At 43.5% G+C, this 19,766-nt stretch overlaps 1 pseudogene; it reads left to right on the top strand.

The window, feature by feature from the left end:
• Positions 1–725: 725 nt before the first annotated feature.
• LOC149197690 (UDP-glycosyltransferase 86A2 pseudogene) lies at positions 726–19,365 on the top strand (annotated as a pseudogene).
• Positions 19,366–19,766: the final 401 nt, after the last annotated feature.

The raw sequence follows: 19,766 nt of genomic DNA, 5'->3' as shown, positions 1-19,766 counted from the left end.
TTATCTCCATAAATCTTTATTGATAATACAACCCCAAATTCCATATAATATAATAAGAATAACCAGAAAGTCAATATGTCCAAGAGTTATTTGAATAATTCCGATTCAATTTTTGATAAATACTAATTTTAAAATACTTATATGAAAACAGTTCCACGTATCACTTTCTAAAATATTCAAAATAATCCAAATAAATTTAATTATAAATATAATCGCTTTTAGTATTTTTTTTTAATAAATATGGTATTTCAATCCTTCACATAAAAACGATATTATATCTCTACAAGTCCACTTGAATTGAATTGATATGTGACATAATAACATTTTATGTAATTTTAAAAATCAATATTATTCCATTGAACGACATAAAGTGATATTTGTGATTTGAAAAATTCATATTATTTCTTTTGTCAACTTAAACCATGAAACAGTTGTTGTTGAGTAAACGGAACTGCTATAAAGAAGATGCTCTCCTTGAAATTCAGGAGCAGGTGAGTTCTCAGTCGCAGTCCATGTGCCAAATTCCGGACCATGTACTCAGTAGCAGTACATGTGCCAAATTTCGGACCAGGTACTCAGTGGCCGTCGATGTAATTCTCGCCATCGCTTGAGCCTTGGCTTATCGTTTTGTTCACCAAATCTTTATCTCGCATTTTTGATATTAATATTTGCTTAGCCGAATTCAAGGTAAAAGAATAAAGACAGCAACCGCGTAACAGAGCTCCATGGATCAGACGGCTCACAGTCCGGAACGGTTACATGCTGTGGTTATTCCATACCCCACGCAGGGTCACATGAACCCCATGATGCAGTTCGCAAAGAATCTTGCTTCCAAAGGTCTCACTGTCACCTTCGTTACTACCCATCACAGACACCATCAGATCCTTAAAGCTCATTCTCAGACTGATCAAGTCGATCCTATTGATGCACACAATATGGATGTTGATATTCGCTCTGCTCAGATCTCTCATGGGTTACCTCTCGATTTCGATCGGTCGGCCGGATATTCAGATAAAATGTGAACAGAATTGAAAAGAAAGAGATGTAGCTCTCAGGTGTGGCCTGCACCTGGAGACTACACTCACCAAAACAGAGAGATCACTATCGTACACTCTATTATTCATCAATGAAAGATTACATCATTAAATACAATACTAGCAATTAGGAAGTTGCACCCAAACCCCTAAACTTTAGGAACTAATCCTAAACTAGGGAGAACGTTACAACAATGTAACCATTTTCTCCATTAATAAAAAATAATATTAATTATTTTTAACTCCCCCTTAATGGAGAAAGGGTTCTCCTGGACTCCTAGCATCTTTCTAAACAATTCAAATTTCACTCGTGCAAGAGGCTTTGTGAAAATATCAGCCACATTGTCACAAGTTTTACAATATACAACAGCAATTTCTTTAGACTGTATTTTCTCTCTAACAAAATGGAACTGAGTGTCTATATGTTTGGTGTTTTTGTGAAACACTGGATTGTATGCTAATTTAATGGTGCTCTGGTTGTCGCTTTTGATGGAAGTGGGATTCTTCTGTTCTTTTCCTGCATCTTTGAGAAGCCTTCTCAACCAGATCGCTTCACACGTTGCTGCACACAATGCTTGATACTCAGCTTCACATGAAGACAAGGCTACAGTACTCTGCTTCTTGCTGCTCCAAGCTATGACCCAGGAACCTATGTTGAATGCATAACCTGTGATGGACCTCCGATCATCTAGGTTACCTGCCCAGTCTGAGTCTGAAAAACCTACTAGAGTAACATCAGATACATCAGTGTATAAAATACCATAATTAACAGTACCACAAAGATACCTCAACACGCTCTTTGCTGCTATCAGTGACTTTCAAGCGGTTTCGACATGAATTGGCTCAATACACTAACAGAGTATGCCAAGTTAGGTCTGGTTGTTGTAAGATATATCAGGCTGCCAACCAGCGGTCTATACATTGTGGCATCAACCTCCTTAGTGCCATCGTCACTGCTCAATTTCAGATTCTGCTGCAAAGGTGTTGCTGCTACTCTACACTGATCCATACCAAACTTTTCCAACAGATTTCTGGCATACTTCCCTTGGGTAAGAAAAGTTTGCCCAGTATCTCTGAATACTTCTAATCCCAGACAGTAGTGAAGGCTTCCGAGATCCTTCATCTCAAAAACTTGTGCCATAAGCCTTTTGATTCCTCTGATTAAATCATCTGCATTTCCTGTTATAATCATGTCATCCACATACAGAGAAATCAAAATAATCTGCCCCTGGTTATTGTACTTGGTATACAAATTTGGGTCATTTAAACTTCTATGGAAACCATACTCTACAAAGAAAGAATCAACCTTTTCGTACCAAGACCTGGGTGCTTGCTTTAAACCATATAAAGCCTTTTTCAATCTGCAAACAAGATGTTCCTGCCCCTGCTTTACATATCCTTCTGGCTGTACTAAGTAAATTTCCTCTTTTAAATCACCATTTAAAAATGCAGATTTAACATCAAGCTGGTGTAATTCCCAATTACATTTAGTAGCTAAAGCAATAAGCATTCTGATTGTATTTAGCTTTGCTACAGGTGCAAAACTATCATCAAAATCTATACCTTCCTGTTGTGAATATCCTTTTGCAACCAGCCTAGCTTTTAACTTTTCTATACTTCCATCTGCATTCATTTTTTGTTTAAACAACCACTTGCATCCTATGGGTGTTTTATTCTTAGGCAGCTCAACTAAATCCCAAGTATCATTTCTAAGAATTGATTCCATTTCTTCATTCATTGCAGCGCTCCATTCCTTAAATTGACTAGCTTCTTTGTAATTAGAGGGTTCTACAATGTTCAAAACCTTTGGCATCAAAGCATAGTTTCTCAATTTTAATGGTAATTGAGTCTTCCTACCTGACCTCCTTGGTAGGGGACTTACCTCAAATTTGTTTTCTTCTGCTATAATTGGGCTTGCATTATCACCTTCTTGCTGTTCTTTTTTTTGCTCTTCTTTCTGCTTTTCCTTCTGCTCCTGCTCTCTTTCATCCTCGCTGCTTTCCTCCAACGACAATGGAATGCGCCAATCATCACCAACGTCATCTTTCCCTTCTTGTACCTGTTCATGAAACACTACATCCCTGCTTGCAAACGTCTTACGAGACTCAGGATTGAACAATTTATATGCTTTAAATTCTGTGCCATAACCAACAAAGATGCATTTCATAGCTTTAGGATCTAATTTCTTCCTATCAGCTTTGGGTATATGGGCAAATGATTTTGACCCAAATACTCTTAGATGGTTTACTGCTGGTTTAAATCCATATAGAGCTTCAAAAGGGGTTTTGAAGCCAAGATACCTGGTAGGACTTCTATTCTTCAAATATACAGTAGTATTAATAGCCTCTGCCCAAAAGCTATTAGACAGACCCTTACCTTGTAACATGCTCCTTGCGCACTCCACCAAGGTTCTGTTTTTGCGCTCTGCAACTCCATTCTGCTATGGTGTGTGTGGCACTGTATACTGCTGAACAATCCCGTGAGATTTGCAGAATTTCATGAATTCCTTTAGCTTGTATTCTCCCCCTTGATCAGATCGGAGAATTTTTATACTCTTACCAAACTGCTTTTCCACCAAGGTTTTAAATTCTATAAAGCACTGGAAAGTCTGACTTTTCTTGTTCAAAAAATAAACCCATGAATATCTAGTGCAGTCATCAGTAAATAACAAAAAATAATATGCTCCTCCTAGTGACCTTGTCTGCATAGGTCCGCATACATCAGTGTGCACTAGTTCTAAAACATCTGTTTCCTTCCTCCTATCATGCACAGGAAACTGTTCTCTATGCATTTTTCCTAAGGCACAACCATCACAATTTAACTGAACATTACGAAAGATAGGGAGTCCCTCGACCATACCTTTCTTTTGCAATAACATGAGGTCCTGCAAATTCAAATGACCAAACCTCTGATGCCAGAGTTGTTCGGCTGTCGATCCTCCTGCAACCATGGCTTGCTTTGGTATGCTTTTTGCATCCAGTCTGTATAGGCTTCCAACTCGCATGCCTGTTGCAACTATTTCATTCTTGCAATCCTTTATCACACAGTGAGTATTGAAAAACTCGACTTGCATATCTTGATCAGCCATCATGGATATAGATATCAGATTTTTCTTAATTCCAGGTACATATAAAACATTTGTAAGGTGACTATTTTTTCCATTTGGTAACTTAACTAAAATCACCCCATGACCTTTAATCTCGTATCCACTATCATCTCCTAGATATATTTTTGATCCATTTATACTTTCTTCAAGACTATCAAAAAGTTCCTTTTTAACTGTCATGTGAGAGCATGCTTCAGAATCGACATACCAAATGTCATCTTCATTAGATGCTGAAAGGGCACAGTCGACTGTGAACAGTCGAAATTCATGATTGAAGTCTTCTTCTTCAACAAAGTATCCGCTGTGCTTTGCATTTGCCTGCCTCCTCTTTGCATCATCAGCCTGCTTCTTATAACATTCTCTCTATATATGACCCGTCTTTCCACAATAATAACATTTCTTTTCAGAATGATTTGCAAGCATACCTTTATGAGAATGCAGATTCTTATGTGATGTTCCTCCTTTCTGCTTTGATTGTTGCTGTGTCTGCCTTCCTTTGGATGATCGTCGTTTCGCCATCAATGCAAGATCATCACTCTGGGGGTTCAAGTTCTGTCGCCGCTCCTCTTCTTGCTGTAAAATCCCAGTGAGATCATCAAATGAGGGCGCTTTCTCCCTTGCCGATACTCCAGTGATGAACGTTTGAAAATCATCACGCATCCCGTTCATTGTGATTGCAACAAGATCTTCATCAGACACCGCCACTCCTATGGCCACCAAGTGGCAGTCTCCCTATCGTCCATCCTCATTGAAAATAGCTTGCTTTTAAGTGCCAAGACTCTGCTTGTATTCTAGGTCTCATACAGACTTTTGATTTTCATCCAGATGTCCGCGGACGTTTTACAGTCTCTGATGTGTGCAATAACATTGTCTTTCACAGAGATCTTCAACAAGACTTTGGCCTTGTTCTCTCGTTTTTCCCAATCTTGCTCCTGTGGCCCTCCGTTCGGCTTCTGCTCATCGTCTGTAACTATGGACTAAGCATTCGCACCCACAAGCAAGGTCTGGATCTTAAACTTCCAATTCGTGAAGTTAGATCCATTAAGTTTACCAGACTCGTTAAGGTAAGATTCCATCGTATTACTCATTCTAAATCTACCCAACAAAGAAAAAAAAGAAATACCTGTCAGATCGATCTGTCACCTCTGCCACCGATCTACAGTGTCTGGCAATCTCGCTCCAACGAGCAAATTCGGTGTCTCCAATATAGCCGAAGATCCGATCTGATCAAAAAATTCATCCGATCTGCCTCTCCCGGATAGATCTGCAACTTCGCCGATCTGCACCCTTTGCAAACCGCCAAACGAAGTTGAGGCTTCCCGCAGATCCCCTTGAAGGAAGATTCGTGCATCCTCAATCAGCGACGAAAAATCCTCTTTGTGTTGGTGCGATCCCAAGCGAAAAATCCGCGCCAATTAAAAATTGGTTAGAGTATTTTTTGCTGGCGCAATTTCCTCCTTAAATTCCGCGCCAATTGGACGTTCTGGCGTGATTAATCCCAACAAATCCGCGCTAATTCCCCCTCCTGGTGCTTCTGTCAGCGCAAAAAGCGCGCCAATATCCTCTCCACTCAGAAAAAAAAAAATATCTAAGTCCGAGCTAGGTGTTCTGCAGTCCACCTGCTCAATTGAGCACAGAGCTCTTGTGTACACGCGGCCACAAAGGCACTTCAAGCCACACAGGCAATTCTTCCACACAGGCAATTCTACCACACAGGTAAGCTAGCTACAAAGGCACTTCAGCCACAAGGTGACAAAAGATCAGGCTCACCCAATCTAAGCTCCGATACCAAGATAAAATGTGAACAGAATTGAAAAGAAAGAGATGTAGCTCTCAGGTGTGGCCTGCACCTGGAGACTACACTCACCAAAACAAAGAGATCACTCTCGTACACTCTATTATTCATCAATGAAAGATTACATCATTAAATACAATACTAGGAATTAGGAAGTCGCACCCAAACCCCTAAACTTTAGGAACTAATCCTAAACTAGGGAGAACGTTACAACAATGTAACCATTTTCTCCATTAATAAAAAATAATATTAATTATTTTTAACTTATTCTGAGTTTATGCACAGTATGGAAAATATGGGAGGAGAGTTGGAACGCCTTATTCACGATCTCAACATGACGGGACCTCCGGTATCATGTGTCATAGCTGACACTATTCTTTTCTGGTCATTACAAGTAACTAAGAAATTTGGAATTCCCTGGATTTCGTTTTGGACAGCGCCAACAGTTGTTTATTCAACCTTCTTTCACGCACACCTTATGGAGGCTCAAAGCCAATATCATGTTAAAGGGTCTGGTAAGCTTTCTGCATGTCTGTTTAGTATAAAGGATCTGGTAAGCTTTTTGCAGGGCTGTTTGGTACAGTTGTTGAATTTAATATCTTTATATATAGAAGGTAGATTTTGGAAATTTTGGAATATGTTCTCATTTTCTTTCCACATAAGCTTGTCTGCTTGGTGCTTTGTTCTTCTGCACCTTATAGATGGGTTGTCTCTTCAGGACTGTTTTTTCGGGGGCGCAATATATTGGGCACTGTTAAGCAGTTTTTCTGGGGTTTATACCTTTATTTGCTGCCCTGTCAGAGGGCATATCTGGATACTTCATTTGGAGTATTTTTGTCTGTGGCTCGGTCCACGTTTCTGCATATGCTTCAGGCATCTGCAATATGTAATTCTTCTTTTATGAATATATACAGCTTTTTCTTCCTGAAAAAAAAAGTACAAGAATAAATGAGTAAATTTGTTTTGAAATTTTATAAAATGTTATTTTTGAATGTTATTTTTGTTTATTAAATTTCAAAATATTTTTTAAAATTACATCATTTTTTCTTGTTATTATTATTATTATTATCTAAATTTAAGGTAGTCATTATTATAATTATTCAATTTAAGGTAGTCAAAGCTAGAAACCAAAGCCAGAGACCAAATTGGTGTATGAGATCTCTTGTCTTTGAGAGAAGGGACTCACCTTCTTGCTGCTAGACACCACATTGATGTATGAGATCTCTTCTTTATGAAAGAAGGGACCCACCTTTGTGCCGCTAGACACCAAATTGATGTATGACATCTCTTGTTTATGAGAGAAAGGACCCAAGAAGGGACCCACTTTTGTGCGGCTATTTCACTGCTAAGTCAATGAAGCCATACATACTCTATCTTCTCTGATTTTGAACCTGTGACCTCTTAAGAGGAAACATACTCTTAAACATTAAGAGTTGGAAATAATTAATTCCTACTTGTCTATGGTTGTATTTTTCTATTTGAGGAGTTTGTTCCTATGTAATAGGAATTTAGTTTCTCCTAGTTTAGTGTGTGGTTGAGAGAATCTCTCAACCACACTACTGTACGTCTAAGATAGCATTCCTATCTTAAGACTACTGATTGTATAAATATGTGTGTAATCATTCAAGAATTAAGAGAATATATTGACTGTCTGTAATTTTATCTTGGTATCAGAGCCTGTGAGGGCCTGGCCCCTCCTGGGCTTGGCCCCTCCTGGGCTGATTGAAAATAAAGGGTTTATTATATGTTGTTTGTCCATCAATACAATTCACGGCGCGGTTGAAGTCCTCAGGAGGTTTTGCTGTCGCGTGATTGAGAATTGTGAAGAGGATCGCTTGCTCCTGCTCGCTGATCGCATGGTATAATAGAGCCAACTTAACAGGCTTTACAACCGAGCCTTTGGCAGAACTCGGTGGTAGCTCATCGACTTGAACAGGGCCACCCAAAATATCTCTATTGTGCTGAGCCCACAGGTGATCAAGCACTCTGTGTAGGCTAGGCATTGTATCTTTTCGGTGGTGTTAGGATCTGGATCACTGCTGAGCTAACACCAATTGGTGGACGTAGATCGGATCGGATCTCTGCCGAGGTTTTTATTTGGAGGCATCGCACCCCCTGAGGAGGAAGTCCACTGTATCGAGCCACTGTTGTGGCATGATACCACTGTTTGAAATTTTGCAGAAGAGGCCAACAAAGCTCAATCGAGATTGTAAAAGAGGTGGTGGTCCGATCTGTTGACCCGCAGGGAAAGCGTGGCTACATTCTGTGGGGCGTTGATTCCAACCTGTCGATTCTCCTGTTGTTGGTATTAGAATCAAGATTGTAAAGGGCCGTAGGTGCTCTAGTTTGATCTAGTTGCGCAAAATCTCGGGAGGCATGACATTGATTTGAGGAGGCACGACAATGACCAGAGGAGAGTGGTACAGTTGGGTCGATCGATGGCCCTGTGAATGCTGATTGCCCGAGGAAAGTGGCAGATCGGGGATCGGTGATGAGGTAGATCAAGCCTCTTTTGATTGTTTGAAGCTGTTGGATGCCGTGGAGGAGATCTCTGCGAATTTGATTGAAATTGCAAGGAAATCGAAGCCCAGGTGAAAGATCAGTAACGTGGATCTGTTGGTGAGGGCTAGATTTGATAACAGCATTGGGCTTTGTGCTCTGTAATGGGATATAACCAGGAGATTCGAACTCAGGTCACTGATATATTCCAGAAGTGATCGCCGAGAGTTTTTTGGACATTTGTGTGCACAATAAACTTTGTGCAGCAAGATGAAGAACGGGGTGATAGAATGTAGTGTTTGCCACTCCAAGTTGGGTCTTTCCCCAACTGCCCGTGCCGTTTCGAGGGCATACGATCGGCATCATGCAAAAGTTCTGTTTGCCATTATCATGCTCCTGTTCCAGGTCTGAAGACAAAAGTGACAATGAAGATGTTAAGCAATTATCTATCTAACGAAGCAACCAGCAGCGTGCTTGATCTTTATGATTGTACATTAGGGCGGCCTGGATTAATGGGAGATTCAACGGTGACAAGGCTCCAGGGGCGTTCTGCACTTAAAACTGAACAACGAAGAATCAAAATGCCTAGAGAGATGTTGAGTCCACATCTCACCAGTCTGACCCGCACGTCTCTGGTTCGATCCCTGGTTCTGGCATGTCGCCACGTGGAGTCTTTAGGAAAACCCCAGATATTCGAGGTTTAGAACATGACTTGCGTGGCACAAAGAATAAAGCTGTTGTCTTTGTTGTTTATAGACATGAGAGCATCGACAGGAGTCGAGTTTGGAATCTGATGGAGACCGAGTCCATATCCCGAAAAGTGGAAGAGATGGGAGGCCATGGTGGAGGCCGAAGAAAGGAGACTGAAGCGGGAGCTGGATGACGCGATGCGGTGCTTCGAGATCAAGAAAACGCCAGATCCGAAAAAGCTTCGCCTGGCGTTCCAACAACTCGGGCTCTGCACGGCGGCTGATTACTGAGAGGAGATAAGGAAGCTGCGGGAGGAGATTGCAGTGCAAGCCAGTGCAGGCGGGGAACCTTGGGTGGTATCTGGTATTAATGACTTAGTTGGCTTGGTAATGTACGCGAAATGCGTGCTGTTCGGCGTGATGGATGAAGAGGAGTACGAATTGGCGCCTTCATGCTCTGCTAAATTCCCGGAGGATCAGGTGAGGAAGGCAAATAATAACAAATTATTGAGGCATTCCAGGGAATCGTCCTCGTCGTCATCGTCCAGTCCTCCTTTGATGATGATGCCGGAGGAATTCAAGTGCCCGATCTCGTTGGATATAATGAGGGATCCGGTGATCGTTGCCACGGGGATGACATATGAGCGTGGCTCCATCCAGCAGTGGCTGGAATCTGGACACAGCACATGCCTCGCCACAGGGAAAACGCTCCTCAACTCCAATCTAACGCCCAACTATGCTCTCTGAAACCTCATACGTCAGTGGTGCGTTGTAAGCCGAGGAGAAGACCGAAGGAGGCTGCAGTCGCGCAGTGATCTGCGTGTTGGACGGGGCTGCATTGGCTCTCGTTTTTTGCCGATGATTTTATCTGACTTGTTCTGAGGGTTGAGGCAGAGAAGGAGCGACGCCCTCTAGCCCGTGCGTCCGAGATAGGTGTTGTGAGCATGCGAAGGGTCTGTTGCCGATTATGTGGAAGCTCTGTTGCCCGTTATGTTATTGTGGGATATCTCGTATACAGAGATCTACAGTGGCTTACCGTGTTGGAGTCGAGACCTGTGTATGGTCTCGCTGCGCTGGACTGCGTCTGGCATGGATTATGTTTGGTGTGATGTCGTTGCTCGGATCTGAGCTAAGGTCTCCATGGAGTCTGATGGCTTTGTTCAAAATTTCAGGCATGAGTTCAAGCGTTGGTCCTCCGCTATGGGCTGGAGCCTGTGGTTTTTGGAGATCGCTCCCCCTCAAGAACTTGTGATGATCCAGGTGGATATTGGTGGCCACCTGCCAAGTCCACCTGGACACCCACCATTGTCTTTCTCAGCATTTTCAGTTTCCTTAATTGTAGCACAACTTACTATTTTTAGCAGTTTTTCGGGTCCTGAACTTCCGGAGCCGTTTTGAGGCCCTAAACGACGTTTTTTGGGGAATCCAGTCCATGGAATGGACCGATGTTGCCCGTTCCAACAATGATAGTGCTCGGATAGATCTTTCTAATGAGCTATTGTATGGGTCAAACGGAGATCATATGCCAAAGTTACGACCCCGGGAAGTTGGTGTACCAATTTACCCCCAAACGGGGCCCACAGTTTGGCGTTTCATCTCCTAGGGTTAGGTTTTGGAATGTTAAGGGTTTTCCATTGTTTCTCAACAATAAATAGGCCTTCGAGCCTCATTGTAACACAGTTCAGAGGCATGTAGCCACCACATCTCTTCTCAGAGATAAGCTACCATTGCCCTAGCTAGTTTATTTCCATTTCTGGTTGTAAGCATATTTCAGTATTTTCCATTAATGAAATGAAGTATTATTTCCGCTGCATCTTTGTGTATATGGTTATCTCTGTAATTTGTTGCGTTCCTGTTTAAATCCGTATCAGTGGTATCAGAGCGGTCTGATTTTTCTCTGTTTTTCTTTGAATGTCCCCAACAAGGTCGGGATATAAGGAGTTAGGGCTTGAACTGGTTGAACCTTTGCAAGACCAGCCTCGCAAATCCCGACGGCCTCCCATGGCGGACGAGAAGAAAGATGAGGGGGCAGGAGATCCCATCAAAATCTTGCTCGAAGAAGCCCTCGAGCGACAACGGAACGCGATGATGGATAGCTTTGCCCAGATCCTTCAGCGGCTACCCAGAAGCAATGCATCGGCTTCCAGCAGCTACTCTGGAAACGCCACACCCTTTAAAGTACAAGTTAATTTTGAAATCCCCATATTCGAGGGTCAGAGAGACGCAAATGCCGTAGATAAATGGTTAAATCTGCTAGAGGGTTATTTTTCTGTTCATGAATTTTCGAGTCGGGAAAAGATTGTTTTTGCTCTTCTCAAAGTAGCCCCCCACGTCAAGGACTGGTGAGAAACCTACTGCGAGCAGAAGGATGAAAGTACTGGCTCACTATTCTCAGCCGCACCCACCTGGGATTCGTTCTGGGATGCCATCAAGGAGCAGTACTACCCTGTCGGAAGCTATGAGGATGAATACATAAAGTGGACCATGCTGCGGCAGGGAAGGGACCAAGACGTGCCGGAGTTCACCAATCTTTTCCATACCCTTCGCACAAAGTTGGGTATCAAGGATTCAGAGCAACATTTGATACTCAAATACCGTGGCTGCCTGCACAAGTACATCCAGGAAGAAATACAATTCCTAAACATCCCCTCGCTCGGTGCAGCATACCGATATGCCGTCAAGGTCGAGCAGAAGTTTAAACAAAAGAAGCGAGACTTTGGATCTGCGAATCCAAAGCAGGGGAAAGGTGCCCCTAAACCACAGAACAAAGGACAAAGCCAAGGCGGGACAGCCCAAGACAACCAGCCGAAGCCGCAAGCAAAGAACAGCGCCGCGAAGCCGAAAAAGGACACTGGAAAATGGTGTGAGTTCCATAAGAGCTCCACTCACAACACAAGTGAGTGTCGGGCCAAGCAGTCACTGGTGGCTGAGCTAAAGGTTTCAGAATCAGATGCATGTTCCGACTCTGAGTCAGAACCCGATAAGGGGTATGAAAAAGGGAAGCAGATCATTGATGCGGATCCCAGCGCCACTGTTGCTACCGCAAAGATCCAGAAAAATGAACCCGAAGATCCAGAGGAGGAGGAGCGTCTCTTCCACTCTCAGATGTGGGTAAAGGGCTCCCCGATACAGTTCATTGTTGATAGCGGGAGTCAAAAGAACCTCATTTCGGCAGAGGTCGTGAAGCGGTTGGGCTTACCGACCACAGCACATCCACAACCATACACCATTGGGTGGCTTCACCAAGGACGAGATCTTCGCGTGAGCCAGCAGTGTCGCCTTCCATACAACATCAAGCCCTTCACGGATGAGGTATTGTGTGACATTGCTCCCCTTGAAGTTTGTGATGTATTACTAGGACAACCATACTTGTGGAAGCGACATGTTGTGTATGAATCAAGGCCCCGTGCTGTTATTATTACATTGGGAAATAAGTTGTTCAGGATACCAGAGGTAGCACCACCTGCCGCCCTCTCTTTGATTACTGCAAAACAATGCAGTAAGATCATTTCCAAAACCAGGAAATTTGTTTTCCTGATGATACGCCCTCAAGGAAAGAAGAAGAAAGTGGCCGCGGCCTCCAAACGGGGTCCCTCTGCACGACAACTGCAGATGGACAAGGTTGTGGAGGAGTACGAGGACATCTTCACCTCCCCGGCAGGGGTTCCTCTGCACTGTCAAGTCAAGCACTCCATCAATCTGACCCCAAGTGCGCCGCTACCCAATGGACCAATTTATCGGCGCTCTGTTCTGCAGAATGATGAAATCAAGAGGCAGATTCAGGAGCTCCCGCCGAAAGGTCACATCCGTCCGAGTTCATCGCCCTGTGGGAGCGCGATCGTGTTGGTACAGAAGAAGGATGGGATGTGGAGACTCTGTTTTGACTATCGGGCGCTGAACAAGATCACTGTCCGTAATAGGTACCCGATCCCGCGGATTGATGACCTCCTAGACCAACTAAAGGGGGTGAAATATTTCAGCAAGATCGATCTGAAGTCAGGATATCACCAGGTACCAATCGAACCCTCCGATGTGTGGAAGACTGCCTTCAAATCCAAGGAGGGCCTCTTCGAATGGTTGGTCATGCCTTTCGGATTGACGAATGCTCCTGCAACCTTTATGAGGCTAATGGATGACATCTTGCGGCCATTCACCAACTCCTTTGTAGTAGTATACTTGGATGACATTCTGATCTTCAGCCAGAGTTGGGAAGAGCACCTCCACCACATCCGACAGGTTCTCCAAACACTGCGGCAACACAAGCTATGTGCCAATTTGGAGAAATGCACTTTTGGCATGACCCAGGTTCAGTATCTGGGATACATCATTGATGAACAGGGGGTGCATGTCGATCCGGCCAAGCTCCAAGTCATTCGGGATTGGCCCTCTCCAACCACTCTAATAGAGCTCCGCAGCTTTCTAGGTCTTGCCAACTTCTACCGCAAGTTTGTGTTGGGGTTTTCTCATATTTCTTGGCCCTTGAGTCAAGTCACCAAGGGCGGGGCGAAAGAAAAATTCTTTTGGTCTGAATCTCAACAGAAGGCATTCGGGGAATTGAAGGATCGCCTCTGCACAACACCAGTGCTCGCGTTACCAGATTTACAACAACCATTTGAGGTCGAGACAGATGCCTCTGACTATGCTATTGGGGCAGTCCTTACTCAACATGGACATCCAGTGGCATATCACAGTGAAACACTTTCAGACACAGTCTGGAAGTACCCCACTTATGATAAAGAGATGTATTCCATTGTACAGGCCTGTCGACAATGGAAGCATTACATTTTGGGGAAGGAAACGGTCATCCACATAGACCACCGACCTCTGCAGTTCATACAGACCCAAGGGAAATTGCAGAATGATCGCCATCAGAAGTGGTCTACATACCTGCAACAGTTTCACTTGAATATCAAGTATAAAAAGGGCAGCACCAATAATGTTGCAGATTGCCTCAGTCGGCCACCGATCATGGCGCTGACCACCGTGCTCAACTCTTGTGGGCACGAGACTGCTGATTGGCCACTTCTCTACAAAAGCGACCCAGAATTCGGCCACACATACCAGACACTCTTGGAAGGTCGGCATGTTGCAGATTTTCACCTCCAGGACGCCCTATTATGCCACCTCGGTCACCTTTGTGTTCCTTCAAGCGAGCGTGCCAAGATGATTTGGGAAGCACACTACAGTCGGGCTGCTGGGCATTTCGGGGTCGAGAAAATAGTGGCAGTACTGCAAAATTATTTCTATTGGCCAAATCTTCGACAGGATGTTGGGAAGTACATCCGATCATGTACTGCCTGTGCCATTGCAAAACCGACCATTAAGAAGCACGGCCTCTATACCCCGTTACCTACCCCTAGTCGAACTTGGGAATCCATCTCCATGGATTACATGTCAGGCCTTCCTTCGACCAAGCATGGAAATGACTGTGTTTTTGTGGTCGTCGACAGGTTCTCGAAGATGGCCATTATGATGGCCTGCAAGAAGAATATCACAGCAGAAGCCACTGCTAAACTCTTCTTTGAGCGAGTGTGGGTGCACTTTGGGATCCCATAGTCTATCATCTCAGATCGGGACAGTCGGTTTCTCAGCACATTTTGGTCCAGTCTCTGGTCAATGCTGGACACCAAACTCACGAAGTCCACAGCCTTCCATCCTCAAACTGATGGCCAGACAGAGGTTGTCAACAGGATGATTGTGCACATTCTACACATGTATAACTCAAAGCGTCCACGCACATGGGACGAGAGCCTCCCCTATGTTTAGCACAGCTACAACTGAGCTCTTCACAGCTCCACTGGCCATAGCCCTTTTCAGGTGGGTTTGGGATTCCAGCCACTATGCCCCATTGATGTGGCCATGCCCCTTGCAGCTACTCACATGAATTCAGCTCATGTCCAGTCCGAAACAGATAAGGCCACCAGCTTCATTGAGCGCATCTAACATATTCGCCAGCAGGTCCATGAAATTCTTGAGAAATCAAATGCCAAGTAAAAGCAGCGACATGATCAACACCGGGTGCCACACAAGTTTCAGGTGGGCGACAAAGTCTGGTTGCATTTGCAAAAGGAACGCCTTATTGGAGCCTATCGGAAATTGAGACCACTCCGATATGGTCCTTACACCATTACTAAGGCGATGGGAGACAATGCATTTGAGCTCAGCATTCCCCCATTCCTTGGCCTGCACCCAGTGTTCAATGTGGACCACCTTCGGCCATACTTTCCACCATTGCTAGACACATCCGACATTGCAGAACAGCTCAAACCCACAGAATTAAATCCAGATTGCATGGAACAAGCTGCAACTGATCGGATCATGGACACACAGATCAAGAACACTCGCCAACAGAATATCCAACTGTATCGAGTTGTCAAAGCAGGCCAACTCCTTCAGCAGGGCAAGTGGCTCACCAGGGAACAAGTTCAGCAGAAGTTTCCTCATCTCATGGAGGAGCTCAACGCAATGGGGACCATTGCTTCCTAAGGGGGGAGGAATGATCCAGGTGGATATTGGTGGCCACCTGCCAAGTCCACCTGGATCCCCACCGTTGTCTTTCTCAGCATTTTCAGTTTCCTTAATTGTAGCACAACTTAGTATTTTTAGCAGTTTTTCGGGTCCTGAACTTCCGGAGCCGTTTTGAGGCCCTAAGCGATGTTTTTTGGGGAATCCAGGGGCAACATTTCCAAAAATGATAGTTCTCGGATATATCTTTCTAATGAGCTATTGTATGCGTCAAACGGAGATCATATGCCAAAGTTACGACCCCGGGAAGTTGGTGTACCAATTTACCCCCAAACGGGGCCCACAGTTTGGCGTTTCATCTCCTAGGGTTAGGTTTTGGAATGTTAAGGGTTTTCCGTTGTTTCTCAACAATAAATAGGCCTTCGAGCCTCATTGTAACACAGTTCAGAGGCATGTAGCCACCACATCTCTTCTCAGAGATAAGCTACCATCGCCCTAGCTGATTTATTTCCATTTCTGGTTGTAAGCATATTTCAATATTTTCCATTAATGAAATGAAGTATTATTTCCGCTGCATCTTTGTGTATATGGTTATCTCTGTAATTTGTTGCGTTCCTGTTTAAATCCGGATCATGTGACCCCTCCAGATGTTGGATTTCTTAGCAGCTTGGAGCGATCTCGAATTTGTGAGATTGTCGTGTGGCTGGTTACCTTTGTCTCTTCGATGCAAGGGTGTTTGGGATTGCAGTGAGCTGAATCCTAACACAGATCCGAGGATGACAGAACGAAACAACTTATGTGTGTCTGCGATTCGGAGAGTGAGATCCGAGCAGATGACAGCAGATCGGTCGAACCGGCAAAGATAGAGAAATTTGATATTTTGTCAACCTGAAAGTTTATTTTTTATATCTTGGAATTATGCATAATATTATTGAGCCTTATTGAGCCTAGCTAACTCAATGTAGGTAAAGTTGTTTTGTTAGAATTCATGACTCTAACAAATGACAGGATAAGCATGGAGTTCCAAGAACTTATTTGACAAAGATGCCCAAGATATGAACAATGAATAGATGAGGTAAAGCAGCAGTAACAACGGTTATGGTGGACAACAAAGTAGATTTGTTTGAGTTAGTGTGGAATAGACTCCCTAGAATGTTGTAATAATCATTGTATGTACCCAGAAACTCCAAATGTTGAAGTATGGAATGTAAGCCTTGTAAAGGCATTTGAAAGTTCGTGGTGATCTTAAAACCACTTTGTAATGGTTTATGGTCAGCCTGAAACCATCTTTTATCACTTGAAAGTGAGGGTTGGTGGTGAGCCTCAAACCATCTTTTGTCACTGAATGTGAGGGTTGGTGGTGAGCCAGAAACCATCTTTTGTCACTGAATGTGAGGGTTGGTGGTGAGCCAGAAACCATCCATATAGTCTTTGTGACTGAAGTGCCTTTGTGGCTGAATGGTTGGTGGTGAGCCAGAAACCATCTATATAGTCTTTGTGACTGAAGTGCCTTTGTGGCTGAATCGCCTATGTGGCTTGAGGTGCCTTTGTGGCTGGCATCGTGGATGTCAATATGTTGTTTGACAAGCTCGCCTTCGTGGCTGTGTTGAGCTTTGGCTGAGTTGAGTCAGCGTGCCTTTGTGGCAGTGTGTACACGGGAGCTTTGTGCTCGTAGGAGCAGGTGGACTGCAGATGATTTTTTTTTCTGGGTAGAAGGGGATTGGCGTTTTTCGCGCTAACAGCAATGCCAGGAAGGCCAACTAGCACTTTTGTTAGGCCATTAATCGCGCCAATGGGTGCGGGTTTTTCGTTCAGGATCACGCCAATTCACCTTCAAGGGGATCCGTGGGATCGGAGAAGTTGTGAATCTGTCCGAGGGCAGCAGATTGTGTTTTCGGAGGTTTTGTACATGCAATTCGTGTGATGGTGGTGGATTTTACTATCATGACAAGTAGTCATTAAGGGGGGGAGTTGGAAATAATTAATTCCTACTTGTCTATGGTTGTATTTTTCTATTTGAGGAGTTTTTTCCTATGTAATAGGAATTTAGTTTCTCCTAGCTTAGTGTGTGGTTGAGAGAATCTCTCAACCACACTACTGTACGTCTAAGATAGCATTCCTATCTTAAGACTACTGATTGTATAAATATGCGTGTAATCATTCAAGAATTAAGAGAATATATTGACTGTCTGTAATTTTATCTCTTCTTTATGAAAGAAGGGACCCACCTTTGTGCCGCTAGACACCAAATTGATGTATGACATCTCTTGTTTATGAGAGAAAGGACCCAAGAAGGGACCCACTTTTGTGCGGCTATTTCACGGCTAAGTCAATGAAGCCATACATACTCTATCTTCTCTGATTTTGAACCTGTGACCTCTTAAGTGGAAACATACTCTTAACCATTAAGTTCACTCAAGCTGTCATTAGGCCCACTCAAACTGTTAAATCTGAGCTGTCATTAAGCCCACTCAAATTGTTAAATCTATACTGTCATTAAGCCCACTCAAACTATTAAATTTGTGCTGTCATTAGGCCCACTCAAATTATTAAATTTGTGTTGTCATTAGGCCGACTCAAATTGTTCAATCTGTGCTGTCATTAGGCCCACTCAAATTGTTAAATGTGTGTTGTCATTAGGCCCACTCAAATTGTTAAATCTGTGAATTGAGGATTTTGAAAATATTTTAAAATTTGACAAGATTCAATCTGCAATTAAGTTAAATTCATATTCTTGAATTCGACCCCAAAAATACCATTTCTTTGTTTCCTTTTGATTTGATTATGATCAGTAGGATGATTTAACTGCAGGTGATGAGGTTGATTGTTTGATTGATTATATTCCCGGCGTTCCAACATTGCATCCAAGAGATCTTCTGTCCTTCTTCAATGAGACAGACGCCGATTCACAATATTTATTTGATTTGTTCCCTTAAGTCCTTTCAGTCAAATCGCGAAGCAGATTGGGTTCTCTGTAATTCTTTCCACGACCTCGAAAGTGCAGCAGTGAACGCTTCAATGAACTTAGAACCTCCAGTTTTGCTTGTGAGTCTGCTACTTCCATCCGGTTATTCGAAGGCTTAAAGTCCCGATGAGAACATACGAACTGGAACTAGCCTCTCCCCAGAGCACAACGGTTCAGAGTGGCTCGATATAAAGCCCAGTCATTCTGTTATATACATTTCTTTTGGTAGTTTGATTCACGTGTCTAAAGCTCAGCTGGAGGAGATAGAAATGGGTCTCAAGGACAGTGGACAACCCTTTATCTGGGTTCTGCGTCCTGACATAGTAGCTTCATCGCTCTCAGACCTCTTACCGGATGGTTTTGTGGACGAGGTGGGAAGCCAGGGCCTCGTTGTTCCATGGTGCAATCAGCTGCAAGTGTTATCTCATCCCTCTGTTGCAGGATTCATTACTCATTGCGGCTGGAACTCAATGCTTGAAGCCATAGCCCTTGGAGTTCCTATGTCAGGATTTCCATTTTGGGCGGACCAGTTCACCAACTGCAAATTCATGGCCGATGAATGGAAACTTGGATTAAGAGTGAGCCGAGGGGCTCACAGAGAAGATGATAGGATGATAGACAAGAAAGATATAACCAGCGCTATCAGAAAATTGTTCACCGATGAAGGGAAGGAGCTGAAGGAAAAGGTTGCAACCATAAAAGAAAGTGCGAGGACTGCACTGCGGGCAGGAGGATCCTCGGACAAAAACATGGACAGTTTTGTAATGGGTTTGAGGGCATTAAATGCTAAACGTCAGGGAAAGCAAGAGTGAATACTGTATGTCCATGTCGTACTTTTTCATAGCTTATCTGTATTGCCGATTTGATTCCAGATAACATTATATATTTATAACTGATGTTTTGCATTCATGTGCCAATAAAGAATCATACATCCTTTTTAGCGATATGATGCGTGAAGTTTCATTAGAATTCCACTGTCATAGGTCAAAGCACATAGCACATATGTTGGAACTACTTTTGGTTAAGATATAGCTACTTACCGGTCTTCTCGTGGTCTTTACGTTATGGCCTATTATGGGAAATGTTGTAACTTAGATTAAACTAAAAACAATACATGCTGGATGCCGTGACCTCCATATCTTGGATTCATGATTGTAGTTGGCTCTATATGGTTTTAAGATGCTGAATGCTAACAGAATTGGTATATGTAGTT

Source organism: Pinus tabuliformis, chromosome 2_2, assembly GCF_031772625.1.
Source record: "Pinus tabuliformis cultivar Carrire ecotype Pingquan chromosome 2_2, CPIR1, whole genome shotgun sequence".
NCBI classification, from domain to species: Eukaryota; Viridiplantae; Streptophyta; class Pinopsida; order Pinales; family Pinaceae; genus Pinus; species Pinus tabuliformis.
Note: the sequence above shows the minus strand (reverse complement) of the source record. Positions and strands in the feature narration are given on the sequence as shown.